This window comes from Scyliorhinus torazame, chromosome 4 (assembly GCF_047496885.1).
Source record: "Scyliorhinus torazame isolate Kashiwa2021f chromosome 4, sScyTor2.1, whole genome shotgun sequence".
NCBI lineage: Eukaryota > Metazoa > Chordata > Chondrichthyes > Carcharhiniformes > Scyliorhinidae > Scyliorhinus > Scyliorhinus torazame.
The window spans coordinates 301,178,732-301,197,808 of NC_092710.1; the positions used below are offsets into that span (position 1 = coordinate 301,178,732).

Sequence of the window (19,077 nt, forward strand, 5' to 3'; positions counted from 1 at the left end):
TATTCCATATCCTTATCCAACACAGAAATTATCAATCGGTCTTGAAATCTATAGTTCTGGCCCTGCCACTCTTTTGGGGGAATGCTAGCCTTTTTTTTCACAAAAGGGCTTTGTGATTTACTCTTCGATGATTTGCCTCTAATTTTAAAATTATGGCTTGGATTTTCACCGAGTCAGGTTGTTCTGGGAGCCCTTTAAAATAAGCAGGTAGGGTCTGATTCCAGGATTGCCAACCCCAGTCCCAGGCTGTGTAATTTTTTTGGGTTCCATCAAAGATTGTGGGTTGGTTCCATCAGAGGTCCGCATCCAAAACGCCCGACCTAGCCGACTCCCTTAGGCAGCTAGGCATCTCCTACTCCACAATTTTCATGCAGTAGTGCCAAGCTTTTAAGGAGTTGTGGTTCACAGCCTCTTAAGATGAGTTGTGAACTAAAGTCTGCATAAGGGGACCTTTTAAAAATGAAAGTTCAAAAGGTCCCCATGATGACCAATATGCTAAGTTCTGCCCTTCCACACATCCCCAGGCCAAACTTTGCCCTTCAATTCACCTCCCATCACCCCTCATGCTACCTATGCCAAGCTATGGAACTTCCATACCCATTGACCCACTGAATACTTTCTAGAACTAATGGACCCTCTTGTGTAAACTGGCATGTATAAAGAAACCTTGAAAATAAATTGTTCATTGAGAACTTCCCCTATGTTTGAAAAAATGGCTGCAGTGCAAGATAACGAAGTTTTCAAAACCACAAGCCCTATAAATCATGAGTGTAAATAAACATTGTAAAATTAAAAGCAGAACCCAGAGTCCCCGAGCTGTCAATCAACAATGGGGAACAGGCATTCTATTATTCTAATAGCTGTCTGGGTTATTAACCAAGAATACATAATGAGGCTCAGATGGGGCAACAGAAGCTTTCGGAGGGTGATGCGGTTTCCTCCGGATGCTCCGGTTTCCTCCCACAAGTCCCAAAAGACTTAGGTAATTTGGACATTCTGAATTCTCCGTGCACCCGAAAAGGCCCGGAATGTGGCAACTAGGGTTTTTTCCACAGTAACTTCATTTTAAATGTTAATGTAAGCCTACTTGTGACAATAAAGATTATTATATTATTATTATGGTTATGTGAGGGGGAGGGCCTTGTGTTTTTCAATTAGCTGGGACATGGATGTATAGCACCAAGGTGGGCCTTGAAAACAACTCGCCTCTGTACCCAGCAGCCACGGTGGCTGCTTTTCAGTCCCGTGTCGGCACCCCCCCCCCCCCCCCCGGAGTCAGCTGGCCCAGTTTCCCCAATACCCTCACCCGTCTCGAGGATGAAAATCCAAACCCATGTCTTGCTTTGAAATTCCCCACTAGGAGAAATAATTTCTATCTAACTTTTGAGTAGCTATCATTTTAAACATCTGAATATCAATCCTGAGTCTTCCGAATTCGAGGCCATACATTCATCCTTTTGATGAATTGGGTGATATTCCTTCCAAAGCGATTACATCGTTACTGACGTTTGTCACTTAAAACCGAGGCCAGTACACTGGATGGAGGTTTGACCAACATCAATTCTCCATTTTTGACTTTAATTCAGATTATGGCCAACATTTCATTCGTATTTTTGCATGGCTGCACTCTTGCCTGAGTCAGTAGATTATCGTTAAAGCCGCACTTTTAAATCTTCCTTGCACATAACCTAAGTGCACACTGGTTTGTTGCAGCAGGAAGAAATTAAACTTTACAACAGTTCAAGACCCATTCAGAGGTGTGAGAACACCCACGAGAATAGTAGTTCAGTGCAAGGGTGATCTCATGCTGCATTGCTGAGTAGTACTGCCTTTCAAGTGAGAATCAAACTCAGTCTTCACATGCTCTCAGGTTGTGCAAGAGACCCAATGGCACCATTCACAAGAAGAGCACTCAGATTCCGTGGTTGCTAAAGGCGCTAGATAATGCAAGTCCTTTCCTTTGGAAAGGAAATATCTGTAAATTAACAGTGTGCTGGGTATTTGCAGGTACACACGAATGTGAAAAATTCATTCTCCATTACACTTGTGTCAGCATTATTTGACTCATCAGCCAATGTTGTTCCAACACATGGGAAACCTGGATACCAGCTGTCATGTGAGAGTACCTTTACGAAATAGGTGTTTATAAATTGGTGTGTGTATAAATATCTGTAGTGAGAGTACCTTTAAGAAATGGGTGGTTACTACTGCAGTGATGTCAGAGAGTGGGTGAGCTGGGCTGTCTCTCAGCTTTTTACTTTCGGTTTAGGCTGTTTGCTGCAGGGTGTGTTTTAGTTTTGTTTTCACAGCTGGATAGCTGCAGTCATAGCCAGAAGGGGTATGAGTTTCTCTCTGTAATCGAAAGACTGTAAATCGATCCTGGTGATTTAAAACTAATAACAGTAGTGACTTGAACCTGATGTGCTTCTGGTAAAAGGTGTTTTAAGTCGTATGGATGTGAAAAGGAAAGCTTAAAGGATTACTTAGTGTTGTATTCTTTGGGGGTTGTATCTGAATTAATGGTTGCTAAGATGTTCACTATTTTTTACAAAGGTTAACTTGAGTTCATAAAATAAACATTGTTTTGCTTTTAAAAAATACTTTTCCATTTCTGCTGCACACCTGTAGAGTGGGCTGTGTGCTCCCCATACCACAATCTATTCAAAGTTGTGTGTCAGGTGAACTCCATGATACATTTTTGGGGTTCTCTAAACCCTGGCCCATAACAAATTGGGGGCTCGAGGGGGATAAAAGTCTATCTATTGGATTGGCTTAGTGCACTTAAAGACAGTGAGGGGTGAGCATATTGTGGTTGCTTTTCAAGTGTGGTATTTCAGTTTAAGTAGGGAGTGTGTTGTGGACAATGACTCTTTCAGAGGCACAGAAGTTTTTGGGGATGGAGACGGTCACACGCAGTACCTTACGGACAGGGACTAAAAGCAGACTTTTAGATTTGGCAAAAACATTGCAGTTAACATTACCTGACAAAATGCGAAAAGAAGAGGTAATTATGGCGGTGGCTAAGCATTTAAAGTTACCGGAGATACAGTTTGACTCATTGGAAATAGCAAAAATTCAGTTGCAAATTAAACAAATGGAACATGAGATTTATAGCAGCTTGAATAGGAAAGAGAGAGAGGAAAAAGAGAGAGAGAGAGGAAAAAGAGGGAGAAGGAAAAGGAAACAGAAAGAATACCCCGAGCAGAACAAAAAGAGAAAGGGAGATACAGATCAGGGAAAAAGATAGAGAGAGTGTTTGAACTTCAGAAAATGGCCATGAAACATGACAGTCAGTTAAAATTGGCAGGCATAAAGGGAAATGTACAGTTGGTGGATAGTGATGAGGATAGTGAGAGAGCGTCACAGTCGAAGACTTGGTGGGAATCTACTTACATATGTCCAAGCATTGCCAAGGTTTGACGAGAAGGAGGTGGAAGCCTTTTTCATTTCATTTGAGAAGGTGGCTAAACAAATGAAATGGCCACAGGACATGTGGGTATTACAGATTCAAACAAAGCTAATAGGTAGGGCTAGTGAAGTGTTTGCATCACGACCGGAGGAGGTATCTGGGACGTTTGAGGAGATGAAAAAATCCATCTTAGGTGCATATGAACTAGTGCCTGAAGCCTACAGACAAAGGTTTAGAAATTTAAGGAAAGAATTTGGTCAAACATACATGGAGTTTGAAAGGATCAAACAGAGTAATTTTGATAGGTGGATAAGGGTTTTGAAAATAGACCAACCGTATGAAGCTCTCAGAGAAGCTATACTTTGAGGAGTTTAAAAATTCAATTCCTGATGTAGTGAGAATTCATGTGGACGAGCAGAAGGTTAAAACTGCGAGATTAGCAGCAGAAATGGCAGATGATTATGAATTAGTTCATAAATCAAAGCTTGGTTTCCAACATCAGTTTCAGCCTGTGAGGGATAGAAACTGGGGACATGAAAAATACTCAAGTGGTAAAGGTAAAGGTGATCTGATGGGAGATAATAAGGAGAGTGTACCTCAGATTAAAAAAGAAATCCAGGAGGGTGGAAGAGACATGAAAAGTTTCAAATGTTTTCACTGTAATAAACTAGGCCATGTGAAGTCACAGTGTTGGTGGTTGAAGAAAAGCACTGGGTAGGCTGGTGTGGTAAAACAGGATAAGACAGTGGGGTTTGTTAAAGTGGTAAAGGAAAGCCCAAGTGAAGCGAAGGAGGTGCAAATGATTGTACAGCCTGCTCAAGAAGTAATTGTTAAGAAGGTGCCAGATCTCTTTAAAGAATGTTCTTGTGTGGGTAAAGTTTACTCGTGTATCAGGAGGAGCAGGTAAATAAGTCACAATTTTAAGAGATACAGGAGCTAGTCAATCTTTAGTTGTGAGAGATGAGGAGTTACATAGTTTGGGAAGAATGTTGCCCGAAAAGATGGTAATATGTGGAATTCAGGGTGAGAGGAGTAGTGTTCCATTATATAAGGTAAGGTTGGAAAGTCCAGTGAAGAGTGGTGAAGTGGTAGTAGGAGTAATAAAGAAACTATATTGTCCAGGAATAGTTTATCTTGGATCATGATATAGCTGGATCGCAGGTGAGAGCGATGCCTACTGTGGTGGATAAGCCAGTGGAAAATCAGACAACTAAAGTGTTGAAGGACGAATATCCTGGGATTTTTCCAGATTGTGTAGGAACAAGGTCGAAAAGTCATAGGTTAAGACAAGAGGGTAAATCAAAGAGTGAAGATAAAAGGTGAAGTGCAATTATTAGAAACGATTTTTGATCAGATGGTTGTAGGTGGAGGATGAAGCGTGTATTTTTAGTTCAGGAAAATTGGCGGAGTTACAACAGAAAGATATAGAAATAAAACGGATGTATCAGAAAGCATACATGGAAGAGGAATCTGAGTGTATACCAGTGTTATTACCGTAAAAATGTCTTGATGAGAAAATGGAGACCTTTACCTATGCAGACGGATGAAAAGTGGGCAGAAGTTCATCAAGTAGTATTGCCAGTCGGGTATAGAAAGGAGGTGTTGCGAGTTGCACATGAGGTGCCAGTGTGAGGTCATTTGGGAATAAGGAAAACTCGAGCTAATATCCAAAAACATTTTTATTGGCCTGGACTACATAAAGATGTAATTAAATGTTGTCAATCATGTCACACATGTCAAGTGATAGGGAAACCTCAAGCAGCGATCAAACGAGCACCCTTAATACCATTCCAGCATTTGAGGAACCTTACACGGGTCCTAATTGATTGCGTAGGACCACTTCCTAAAACGAAAAGTGGGAATCAATATCTTCTGACTATAATGGATGTGTCTACTAGGTTTCTAGAGGCCATTCCAGTACGTAATATTACAACTAAAAAGATTGTGGAGGAGTTACTTAAATTCTTTACTAGATATGGACTACCCACAGAAATACAATCGGATCAAGGATCAAATTTTACCTGAAGGTTATTCAAAGTAGTTATGGATAGCTTAGGAATAAAACAATTTAAATCAACTGTGTACCATCCAGAATCGCAGGAAGCGTTAGAAAGGTGGCATCAGACATTAAAGACAATGTTGAGGGCTTATTGTCACGATTATCCAGAGGATTGGGATAAAGGAATTCCATTCGTACTGTTTGCAATTAGGGATGCACGTAATGAGTCAACCAAATTTAGTCCTTTTGAACTAATTTTTGGTCATGAGGTAAGAGGACCACTTAAATTGATTAAGAAAAAATTGGTGAGTGAGAAATCGGAAATTACATTATTGGAATACTAGTCAAATTTTAGGGAACGATTGAATAGAGCAGGTGAATTGGCTAGACAACATTTAAAAGTTGCACAAAATGTGATGAAACGGGTAGCGGACAAGAAATTTGAGCCATGTGTTTGTCAAGATGCCTTTTGAACACCATGAATGTATCTGCTTCCACAACCTCTGGCAACGCGTTCCAGACACTCACCACCCTCTGCATAAAAAGCCTGCCTCGCACATCTCGAAACTTTGCCCCAGGGACCTCAAACCTATGCCCCCTGGTAACTGACCCCTCCACCCTGGGAAAGAGTGCCTGCCTATCCATGCCCCTCATAATCTTGTAGACTATTAGGTCCCCCTAAACCTCCGTCATTCTAATGAAAACATTCAGCCTCTCCACTCACCTAACACCCTGCAGACCAGGCAACATCCTGGTAAACCTCCTCTGCACCCTCTCCAAGCCTTCACATCCTTCTGGTAGTGTGGCGACCAGAATTGTGCGCAATATTCCAAGTGCGGCCATACCAAGGTGCTATACAACTGTAGAATGATTTGCCAGCTTTTATACTCAATACCTCGTCCAATGAAGGCAAGCATTCCGTATGATTTCTTTTTAAAAATAAATGTAAGTACCCAATTCATTTTTTTCCAATTAAGGGGCAATTTAGCATGGCCAATCCACCAACCCTGCACATCGTTGGGTTGTGGGGGTGAAACACACGCAAACATGGGGAGAATGGGCAAACTCCACACAAACAGTGACCCAGAGCTGGGATCAGGCCCGGGACTACGGTGCCATGAGGCAGCTGTACCCGTATGCTTTCTTGACTAAAAGCAAATTACTGCGGATGCTGGAATCTGAAAAAGAGAAAATGCTGGAAAATCTCAGCAAGTCTGGCAGCATCTTCAGGGAGAGAAAAGAGCTAACGTTTCGAGTCCGATGACTCTTTGTCAAAGCTCTCTTGTCAAAGCTTTCTTGACTACCTTGTCCACTTGTGTTGCCACCTTCAAAGATCTGTGGACCTCCTCCCCATATCTCTCCAATTTTCTATATTCCCAAGAGTTTTACCATTTATGGTATATTTCCCCTCTATGTTAGACCTATCAAAATGCATTACCTCACATTTGTCCGGATTAAACTCCATTTGCCATTTCTCTGCCCAAGTCTCCAACCTATGTCCTGCTGTATCTTCTGACAGTCCTCAACACTATCTGCCACTCCACCAACTTTGGTGTCATCCTCAAACTTACTAATCAGACCGGCAACATTTTCTCCAAATCGTTTATGTACACTCCAGAGGCCCAAGCACAGATCTCTGTGGAACACCACTAGTCACAACCTTCCAATTAGGAAAAACACCTTTCTACTGCTACCCTTTGCCTTCTGTGACCTAGCCAATAATGTATGCGTCTTACCACCTCACCTCTGATCCAGTGTGACTTCACCTTTTGTACCAGTCTGCCATGAGGCACCTTGTCAAAGACTTTACTGAAGTGCATGTAAACAACATCCACCGCCCTCCCCATATCAATCATCTTTGTCACCGCCTCAAAAAACTCGATTAAGTTAGTGAGGCACGACCTCCCCTTCATATAACCATGCTGTCTATTGCTTAGGAGTCCATTTGTTTAGGGGATCCAGCACAGATCCCTGTGGTATGCCACTGGCTTCCTGTCATCCAGTCACTAAGGCAGCCATCTGTCATCATCCTCTGTCTCCTACAGCTAAGCCAATTTTGAATCCATGTTACCCTGTACCACATGTGCATTTGCCTTCTTTATACAAGTCTCCCATGTGGGAACTTGTCAAAAAGCTTTGGTGAAATCCATGTAAACTACATCAACTGCACTATCCTCAACTACACACCTGGCCACATGCTCAAAAACTTCAGTCAAATTTGTTAGGCATGGTCTCCCTCCAACAAAGCAATGCTGATTATCCTTGATCAAACCGTGCCTCTCCAAGTGGTGATAGATTTCAAAGTACAAGGTCAAAGTATGATGCTAATAAATTCAAGAGTGCAGAAATGAATTAAGCCCATTGATGCCCAGTATTGAGAGAGAACAATAGCATCCAATATTTTCATACTTTTCCATAACATCTTGCTCATGAAGAAATTAGCATCACAAATATTTCTGGTGCAATACTAGACCAGATTCACATTTCATCCTAAGAGACAGGCACTTGATCATGATATCACTCACTGGAATACTTACAGATTATTCTAGAAGGCATTCTACAACTCATTTAATATTTTATATTCACCAATTATCTGGGGACTGTTGTGACTACCACAAAAACAAGGTTGGTCCAATTTTGGGACATAAGAATTATTTTTTCTCTTTATAGAAATGTTCCTCACAATGCATTTATATTATACATATAAATACACATATATATCGATCCTCCAAATTTTTCCAGTTCATCTGCAAATAACATCTCGGTGATGGTATTGGAGAAGTTTTCATTGAAGATTTGAAGCCTAAATTCCAGTCACAAGTCTCTTTAACCTCTCCCACTACAGCCAGATTAACCCCTCCCATGCCAATCCTTTACAGAAATGATGTGTCTAATCCAAAAATTGCTTAAGTACCAATACCAAGATTTAGTGTTGTTCCTTCAATAGAATAAAGGTACAGTATTATGAAGTGACCATTGCACAGGTGAATGGGCCCCATGACCTACAGAACAAAGGTTGGCGTGGCTATGTCTCAATGGTATTCCCGTGTTGCACTGCTGAAAAGAAAGCAGATTGAACACCAACAGCTACTGGCAACAGCAATACCTGCAGGGACAAGCAGTACAAAAACATGTGTATCTGGTGGGCTGGATGCGGTAGGTACACATTCACTGGATACAACATATGTTAGACCTGCAGTGAGCTACTGTCCTTGCGCAATGAAGTTCTGGTGAAGGGGAAGATGATCAAAACTTGTTATCTTGTTATCTTTTGGATCACTGTTCCAACATTCCCTTGTCTGCGTACGTTCAATCGATTTGATTTGTAATTTGCAACATTGTCAATCCATTGCACTATTAGTGCCAGTTCCCAAAACACACCTAAACACCTGCTTTCAGGTCTTACTCAAAATTCAGCAGGCGTTAAAGGTAAAAGGCAACATTCTTAGTACAACTGGAACACAGAAGTTCTTACCAGTATGGTCCCTCCGCCTGCACCATAGCCAGGAAAAAAGAGGAACATCCCCAAAAACCTATATCACAATTCTGAAGGGAAGAATAATAGGTTAAAGCTGGATATTGAATATTTCAAACCAGGCAAAACTGATTCACTGTTGCTACATGCAGTTTGCTCTTTCCTATCATTTACCAAATGTACACAATGTATCAAACCTGAATAATGCATGTTCCACTGGAAAATATGTAGTCAAGCATTAATCTTCAATTATATATGCATTTTATCTGCATGACTCTATTAAACTAATTGCATGGAAATGCTCGTTTGAAATCTAATCTCACCATTTCCATGTTCTTATCTATAAAGAATGCACCTAATTTATAGGTGTTTGAACTTTGGTCTCTAAACGCTGCAAGTGTCTGTGCTTAGGATTTCGATTGGAGCATAACTGGACAAGTACAATGAACAGCTTCTTTTTTTTCTGTAGTTGTTGACACGGCGGCAAAGATTTTCAGTTGTTGTGCACGAATCAGCTTTTTCTTGCAGTAATAATCCAGTTCTTCACCAGAAAGCTGGCACCGATCTTCTGACATGTGTCTGTAAGAGTATGTAAATATCTGCAAGGAATCCCCCCATATAATCTGAAAGTTGCATGTTTGTATTTCTGGGACCCAGCGTCTCAGGTGTGCTGGGAACCCCGATTTCAACAGTAAAAAAAAGTTTTTTTCCTGCAAAGATCATACAAACAATTATCACCTTTGTAGGCCAGCAGGAGGAAAAGGATTTCCAACATTAAGGAGTGCAATTCCTCAGAAAACAAAGCAATTAAAATAGCTGCCAATTGGCAAGTAATCCCACCCATTCTCAAGTTGGGTGTGCAGCGCGAGGCAGGTGTAAAGTGCCTCTTCAGTCTCCAATAGGGCAATCAGTTCCCTGTAGTTTAGTCTGGTTTCACCCTGGCACAAAGGTTTTAACACTGCAAGAGGAAAAAAATGGCATAGCATTGAAGCCAGGTCCAGCAGGTCCTCAAGAAAACAGATAAAAAGATAGAGGAGAGAAACATAAAAAGGATGAACATGAGAGGTAGAGGCATGTTCCACATAATACTGCATCGAAGGATACTTTGATCATGTTCACCGGTGCAAGAAGCAAGCAATAAGTAACTGTTTCTTGACAATTAAGTCAGGGAAGAGCTTCATACATGGTAACACATGCAAGACACATGGTTCATGGATATCCCCACTTACTCTCTAATTTCTATTAACTGAAGTAGTAAGGGAGGAAGTCAGCTCTTTTCAATTATTAGAATACAACATGGCTGCACAAGGTGAAACTATATTTTGCTTTTAACTTTAAGAACTTACCTTCCTTTTTAAAAAAAGTATTGGCGTTCGGTCTACAACCAAGAAAGACTGCACCATCAAAACTGCAGTAACCTAACGAGTAGCATAATACAACATTCGCGAGATATAACTTGAAGTAGCAGGTTCCTACCCTGCAGAGATGCGAACATTAGGGCCAGTGGGGTTACATGAAGCCAAAATTAAAGTAAGTTTGGTTATTCATCTCCATATTTTGCAGGACAGGACCCTAAGTGGCTGGTTCAAAGATCAAGCAGTTATTGCTGTCATCGAAGAAGGCAAATCCCAAGATTCAGTGGCTGAGATCTCATAAAAGACAGATCTGAATGAAGATGTACCTGAAGTACAGGAAGTACATAAAATCACAGAAAACAGGAGCTTCTCCAACTATCATTGCACAAATCAGAGCCAGAAGGCAACAAGAGTATGGGAACTATGAAGCTACATCAGTGCAAGATTGTAAGTTTTGATTGGGATGAGAGTAGACTAAACAAAGTCTGTTGACTGTCAGCATCAGGCTACTTTCCTCTATAATATATATGGATGTCACCATCTTTCTTCTTTGCAGTCACTCTTGTGGGATTGTAAGATGATGGAGATCTTAGATTGCCCTGATTCACTGTTGTACATCTACAAATTAAATCAGGAAACTAACAGCAAAATTACTATTTTATTTTGCAACACAACATAATACATTTACTTTTCAAACAAACAATATTTACTTTTTCAGATAAACAATTTTAAATTTCTTCTGCATACAACTTTTTTCTTTTATCCTGGTAACTAAAGTTACCATTCCAGAGTTTTAATCATGAAAACAAAAACTGCTGCTCAGTAGCTATTCCAACTCCTGAGCCTTCATTTTGTGAAGTGTTTTGGTGCACATGATGCTTTTGTCCTCACGCCCCGATTTCAAAACATGTGTGTGTCAATGTGATGTGTACAATACATGTCATTTGTATTCACAGTAGAATTCTGCTCCTATAAATCAAGTGTACAAAATAATGTAATCATACTTGACAATTTATTTTTTTGTTTAAATGTATAATGCATCAGACAAGATCAAAATTCTAGTTGTACAATTCATATCAGATTCATATTTAGCATGTAATATTTGTGAAAAAGTACGTGTCAGAGGTATGGAGTTCTTCTTTAAATATATGTACCTGCTTGATTAAATGCAATAAATTATCTTCCCGCAAACCCGCTAGAACTCAACATAGTTTGGTACACTTTTAGTGTGACATATGCAGTTGCTTTTCCCTGTGTGCAGGGAGCCATCCATCTTCTCTCGTGGTCACAAACATCATCATCGTCGTGGTACAGCAGAGCTTCAGGTAGTTGGTTGTGTCAGATACAGGCAGTAGAATGAAATTCTACGAGGAAGGAAGCACCAAAGGCGCAGCTAATGTCGCATATTAAACTTTATGAAAAAAGTTCTTAGCATTAAAGAATTATACTTCGCCTGTCTAAAATTGGTATGCTTAAACTTCTTTAGTTCTTTCAAAGTGTTGATGCAATCCAATGTTTTCTGACTACAGGCATTTTGTTTAGACTTTTGTTTGGGGATAAACTATTTCCGTCCATTTTTTCTCATATAAATAAAGGAATTAAAATACTGATGATCAGGTCTAGCTATATAGTGCATGTAGACATTTCTTCCAACATTCCAAGATAACATATTGTTTTGGCTTATATTTGTGAGATTCCACTTCTGAAATAATGAATGTGCTGGACATCATCTTTGAGCACCATAAGTGATTTATTTTGAGGATCAAATCAGGGCTTCTCGTGTACAGAGAGAAATGTATTTCTACAATTCTTGTTTTTTGTTGCTTTAAAAGTTAATGTAGCTTTGCAAGTGTTATAATTGTGTAGTTACTTCTCCTACAAGGGTTTGCTCACAGATCCAATAGCATTGTGAGAATTCAAACAAAGACTATTTTAATTGGGCCCAATTTCCTTTTATAGTATGGGACACCACATGTCCTTTGGTGTCAACGGGTGAAATAGGGTTAGCGGGACTTTATAATTGCAGTGTCCAGGGTCATTGACAGTTAATAATTGAGCTCACTGTTGGATTATCTGAAAGAGGGCTCTGGATTTCCTTTGGTGCATACCCACCATTCTTTTGCTTGTTGGTTTGATTTTTCTTCCCTTAAAGCTTCCTATCTTGACTATAAATAGAAGACCTCCTTTGGATCCATCCCCTTTTTCCTCCCCCTCTTAGCAGTCATGCAATCCTTGAAGTTTCTCTTGAGCAGTTTGAAGTACTTTTAACTTTGTATCAGGTTTTGTATCTTGCTCTGCTCTAGATGGATGTTTATGGTGGACTCCAGGTTAAATGATTCCTCATTGTTTGTTATTTTGCGATCAGAATCTTTCAAAAATTAAGCTAGTTACATCTCTACAACCACATCGGTTTTTAGACTTCCAGTAGTTTACTGGCCAAAAATTGCACCCTCTGCAATCAGTTCAGTTAGTTGTTATGTTATTCAATCTTATGCCTCACCTACAAATGAACCTTACAGGCAGAAAGTGTTCTTAAGTATTAGAAATGAATCAAAGGTAAAAACAAAATCACAAGAAGTGAATCAGAAAGAGACAGAAATGAAATTGTTTAGTTTTTGTTAAGAGTGGTGTTTATTTTAGTAGTTTGCATTTCACATTATTGATATTACGAGTAATTTTGATATTCATCACAAGCTTTGTCAGTGTGGCAGCAAATGAATCAAAAACTTAAAAAATGGATATGTAAATTCATCCACTGATTGGTTGAAAAATTAAAAGCTTGGAATTCCATGCTTCTTTCTGCTGGCATTTTGAGTGTTACTGGGGTAAATATTGTCCAACGTTGTATTACCAGCAGTAATAATATATTGCAATGCTCAGTGACGTGCGCTCGGGTAATGCACACAAAGATAATCAAGGTGAATCACTGACATCCATCCGCTGAGGTGTCACTAAGTAATCAGTTGTTCTTCTTTCCCAAGCACCTCCTGACTACTTTCCCAGCTGGCAAGGATAAGGATTACAGAGCATGATGATATTCCTGGTGCTGCTACCATCATCTTATTTATTCTGTGGATACCTAAACGATATAAAGTCAGAAACGGCAAAGAACGTCGCACTGGTTATCTAGGGTTGCAGGAATGTTACAATGCAGATGTTCAAATGCTTTCTTCTGAAGAAATGACTTGACTAGTAACTCAACTTTTAAGCAGAGTTGCATTGGCAACTGATTGATATTCATCATCAAACGCCAGCAGAAAAATGGGAATTCTTAAGAAACCTCACCATCAGTCATCACACCTGGAAACGTGAGTGACGTAAGACGTGGAATTGTATAACTTTGTTTGGCAGGCTACAGAGAACCCATCTTTTACTTGTGGACTCTAACGTCCAAAGTAATTTAGATCATTGGTTCAGATTAAGTTGACATACTCCATCGTCTGTAACATCTGAGACACATTCTGACAGTCCTCTTCAAGATCATGACTGCAGCAGTACCGCAGGACTCGTTTCTGCTTTAGCTAGGCCTCCATGTTTATGCCAGGAACACAAGAGCTGATGCAGTTGCACTTCAACATCCTGTATCATTCCAAACAGTTGACATGGAATACCAGCAGCAAAGCTTCACATGTTCCTGCTCTTACTTGTGGAGCTCTCTCCCAAACAGCACCGTCACCTTGATGTCTGTCTCGTGCGCAGAAATTCAATCACAGTTAAGCATTACTTATTGAACCTGCGTTGTTAGAGCACACAGAGGCCCTGGAAAAGCTCTGGCTTACCAGCTGGTACTCCAGCAAAATTTCTCCAGACCTTTCAAGTGCTCTAAACAAACCATCAGGGTCAAATTTGAGAGTCATCTGTTGTTGTTACAGCTGCCTCCGGCTGTACCCTGCTGTTATTCCACCTAATATACACACACAGAAAAAAAACACTTGTCACACAGCATTTACTCACATTGGGTTATTAGAAATGTATTTATCTCTGAAAATAGTGCCAGTCAGACCAAACAATCATTAAAACTAATTCAACATCAGTAAATCCTGACAAACTAATCTTTTCACAATAATTGTGCCTGTAACAACAATACCCCCCCCCCCATCTTTGCAAACTAAGCATAACATGAAAACAACCATTATTCAAAATTGCAACTGTCATTTACTCCAATGCAATGCATAACATCTTCCCTGAGCTGGACTTTAGCCACATAGCAATGGAGTAAAGATACTAACTTTTAAACAAAGCTTTCATGAATTGAATTATATAATGTACCAAAATGACTCAATGCATGTGCAAAATACATTCTAACAGCACATCCAATACAGAATATGACACACACACAAATCAATGGCACACAACGGACCTGTACCAAGAACACCGTGCAGCTTTAGCATAAAATGTAACTGCCTAGGACGGGTGGCGGGCGGTGCAATTTACAACAATGTTCATTCAATTTTATGTTTTAGAAACTAATCCCAACCCAGACTAATGTGATAAATTTGGGCAGCCTTAACCTAATCCTAGTTCAAAACTGCCCATAATAATTAGCACCGAACTAAAAACCACAAAGATAGCTGGTGTAGGCAATGGAAATGTTAAACGACTGTGTTAGGAAACACTGAATACCTTCACTGAATTAAAATACTGCATATTCTTTCCTGTAGTCACTCCAGCCTTTGTGACCACAAAATCAACCACCTTTTTAAAAATGTGAATAATTTAGTTTATTGACATGCATTCTTCTACAAACATGTCAAGTGCTTCTTCATCCCAGTATATCAACCTTCTCTTCATCGGGTATTTTCCATCCCCCATCTCATGGAAAAACAACACCCGTCCACATTGCTGAGTCAGAGTTCTATTGACAATAATGGCTTCCCAGTCTCATCTCAGGAGCCTGCCTTCATCCCCAATACAATTCCTTCCCATCCATCACCCTCCTTACCGGCTTCTTTCAATTTTTCAACACGAGTGTAGGCCTAGAATTGTCATCCCATCAAACTTCCCTCCAGTTCCAAATCCGTATTTTGCATGATGCCATTTGCCACCCACCATGGCCTGGCAACCATTCCCATATCCTGTTCCTTCAGTGCACATTTTATTCTCAAATATTTTCAAAAGCACTTATTCCCACACCTCAGGTATGAAATGGCCATTCCCATCCATCCTCCCCAAACCAGCATCTATGTACCTGTATTCTGCCAGAGCTGCACCCTCTGCTTTGTTGTAGGACACTCATCATTCCTGCTCCTGGATTATATTCCACCAGTGGAATTCTACCTTCCCTCTTCACATCAACACTTTTCTTTGTCCTATCCATCAACACGGGAGGCTCATATTGTTCCATTCCCTCACCTCACCAATCACACACTTCCATGGCATATGGCCCCTTTCTTATTTCTATTGCGTACCCTCAGGATCCAGTTCACCCTCACTCTGCCATGCTAAGGGTACCACCCCACTTTCTTCCCCCCACAGCTCCCTGGTTCCTATTCTATTTGTCCACTGCACTCATCTGTGTCTCTGTCCTCTTGGATCACAAATATCGATCACTAACCTCCCTTTCCCGTCAAAGCAACCTCTTTGTTCCTCCAAAAAGTTATTTGTAGTACATTAAGAACAATAGGAGTAGGATTAGGCCATCTAGTCAGTTTTCTTATACCCACAGGAGCAGTTGGTTTTTCAACCATACCTACTCACTTCTCGCCACTGCCCATTTAACTGTGCATGCCCACTTCCTCCAATATTTCTATCACCCACTCTGTACTTCAGCAGCAATACAACTTTCCATATCCCTTCCACATCCAGATTTGCCATGAATTGTTTTCCAATCCAGGTGGGTGTATATCAGGCTGAAAACTAAATTAATCAACCATGCACAATCTAAATCCAAAATTCACTTTCCACCAGAATCCCTGTCTCCTTACACCCTCTTTTTTTCCACATATTCACCAACATTACTTCCCTTTTGGCCCAAACCATCAGACAATTTGCAAGTCTGCCCTCTGATGTCACTTGCCAAACCAATTAGTCTGTTTCCCACTGTTGAACACATGTTGAATCTTCTTCACCTGCCCCTAGTCTTGACCACACCTTACACTTCATTCCACTTGTCACTGCACTTGGCTTCCACCTTTCCCCCCCCCTCCCTACTGTGCATTCTCCTGCCCACCCCCCTGCCTCTTGTCAATGAAACAATTCTCCAATTCCCAGCATACACTGTGCATTCCATTTTCCTACACTTCTGCACCTGCCTTATCCAGCTGCTATTATCAGAATTCAGTCTTGCTTACAACTTTCTTGGGAATTGGGACTGTTTTGGTCTCCAGAGCACAAACAAAAAGAGTTTTATCAACACTATGAATCACATACTAGCTGATGCAGCATTTCTACTCGTACCATGGAGACTCGATATTGTCCCATTTTCCTTTACTTGAAAGTAGCAGTATTGATTCCTGACAATGTCAATCTGGGAATGTAAGGCACAAGGACAAATGCAAAGTACTGGGGATGCTGAAAATCTGAAATAAAGACACCAAATGCTGGGAATACTCAACAGGTCAGGCAGCAGTTGTGAAGAGATTTTTCTGGTTAATGACCTTTCTTCAGTATTGGGAAGAGTTAGAGATGTATTAGGTTTTAGGAAAATTGTTTACAAGTACTTGGGAAAAGTTAGAGATTTAAACCTGTACTTGCAAGCAGTATTCTTAAAACCTGTACTTGCAAGCAGTATTCTTAAAACCTGTACTTGCAAGCAGTATTCTTAAAACCTGTACTTGCACGCAGTATTCTTAAAACCTGTACTTGCACGCAGTATTCTTAAAACCTGTACTTGCACGCAGTATTCTTAAAACCTGTACTTGCACGCAGTATTCTTAAAACCTGTACTTGCAAGCAGTATCCTTAAAACCTGTACTTGCAAGCAGTATCCTTAAAACCTGTACTTGCAAGCAGTATTCTTAAAACCTGTACTGGCGAGCAGTATTCTTAAAACCTGTACTTGCAAGCAGTATTCTTAAAACCTGTACTTGCACGCAGTATTCTTAAAACCTGTACTTGCACGCAGTATTCTTAAAACCTGTACTTGCACGCAGTATTCTTAAAACCTGTACTTGCACGCAGTATTCTTAAAACCTGTACTTGCAAGCAGTATTCTTAAAACCTGTACTTGCAAGCAGTAAACTTAAAACCTGTACTTGCAAGCAGTATCCTTAAAACCTGTACTTGCAAGCAGTATCCTTAAAACCTGTACTTGCAAGCAGCATTCTTAAAACCTGTACTTGCAAGCAGTATTCTTAAAACCTGTACTTGCGAGCAGTATTCTTAAAACCTGTACTTGCAAGCAGTATTCTTAAAACCTGTACTTGCAAGCAGTATTCTTAAAACCTGTACTTGCAAGCAGTATTCTTAAAACCTGTACTTGCGAGCAGTATTCTTAAAACCTGTACTTGCAAGCAGTATTCTTGAAACCTGTACTTGCGAGCAGTATTCTTAAAACCTGTACTTGCGAGCAGTATTCTTAAAACCTGTACTTGCGAGCAGTATTCTTGAAACCTGTACTTGCGAGCAGTATTCTTAAAACCTGTACTTGCGAGCAGTATTCTTAAAACCTGTACTTGCGAGCAGTATTCTTAAAACCTGTACTTGCGAGCAGTATTCTTAAAACCTGTACTTGCGAGCAGTATTCTTAAAACCTGTACTTGCGAGCAGTATTCTTAAAACCTGTACTTGCGAGCAGTATTCTTAAAACCTGTACTTGCAAGCAGTATTCTTAAAACCTATCACATTTCTAACTCTTCCCAGTTCTGACAAAAGGTCAAAAGCTGAAACAGTGGGCTGGATTTTACGGCGTAGGCAGTTCCCCGCACCCTAGCATAAATTTCAGGAGTGAGCCTAGCTCCACTGAGCGGCCTCGTCCCTCTGTAATTTTTTGGGCAACAGTTTTTAATTAGATTGAGTTGGAACCTCCATCCATCTGCAGGAGGATGTCTCACTTCATGGAGCTGTGTGCCAATTGGAGGTCAGCAGCTCTGCACACCATCAGCATCAAGCAGGAATGGTGGCCATTGCCGGTACTGCAGTTAGACCAAGGAGATGCCATTCAGCAATGGTGTGGATCATAGAACACCTACAGTGCAGAACGAGGCCATTCGGCCCACCGAGCCTGCATCGCCCCTCTGAAAGAACACCCCACCTAGGCCCAATTCCCCCGCCCCATCCCCACAACCCACCTAACGGTTGGACACCAAGGAGCAATTTAGCATGGTCAATGCACCTAACCTGCACATCTTTGGACTGTGCGAGGAAACTGGAGCACCCGGAGGAAACTCACGCAAACACTTGGGGGAATGTGCAAACTCCACACAGTCACCCGAGGTTAGAATTGAATCCGGGTCCTCAGCGCTGTGAGGCAGCAGTGCAAATCACTGTGCCCCCATGCTGCCCCAAACATTCAGGCAAACTGGGGCCAGGCTGATAGACCCCAACAAGGGAACATGAAAAGCATGTTGGACAAGGCGAGAAAGGTGGCGGCGGGGAGACAAAGCTGTTGGGTGAGCTCTAATCGATTTAGAGGTCCTCGGAAGGAGCCATTGACCAGCAGCGCACTAGGTTAAACCTGCTGGGCTACACTTTGGGCACTGGTCTCTCCCACCTTTTCTTATAATCGGAGCACCAGCAAGATGAGACCCTTAACTGGGCATTGATTGCCCACTTCAGGTCCTCAATTGAGCGAAGGATGGACAATCCCACCCAACACCTCCCCGCCGCCTGTAAAATCATGGCAGGAGTGGGCAGACAGGCACAGTCCCCTAATTTATGGATCCACCCACCACTTTCACTG

The 19,077-nt window shown here is 41.0% G+C and overlaps 1 protein-coding gene across 6 annotated transcripts in view; it reads right to left on the bottom strand.

Annotated features, from left to right (window-relative positions):
- slc22a16 (solute carrier family 22 member 16) overlaps positions 1-19,077 on the bottom strand; it is a 175,050-nt gene that overhangs the window by 154,077 nt on the left and 1,896 nt on the right. For 3 of the 6 annotated variants that reach the window (XR_011940790.1, XR_011940791.1, XR_011940792.1), the window contains one exon: positions 12,838-14,142. The exons of the other annotated variants lie outside the window; for them this stretch is intronic. The gene's annotated coding sequence lies outside the window, so the exon portion shown is untranslated. Of the gene's footprint in view, positions 1-12,837; positions 14,143-19,077 lie in introns of those variants that run through there. 6 annotated transcript variants of the gene reach the window in all.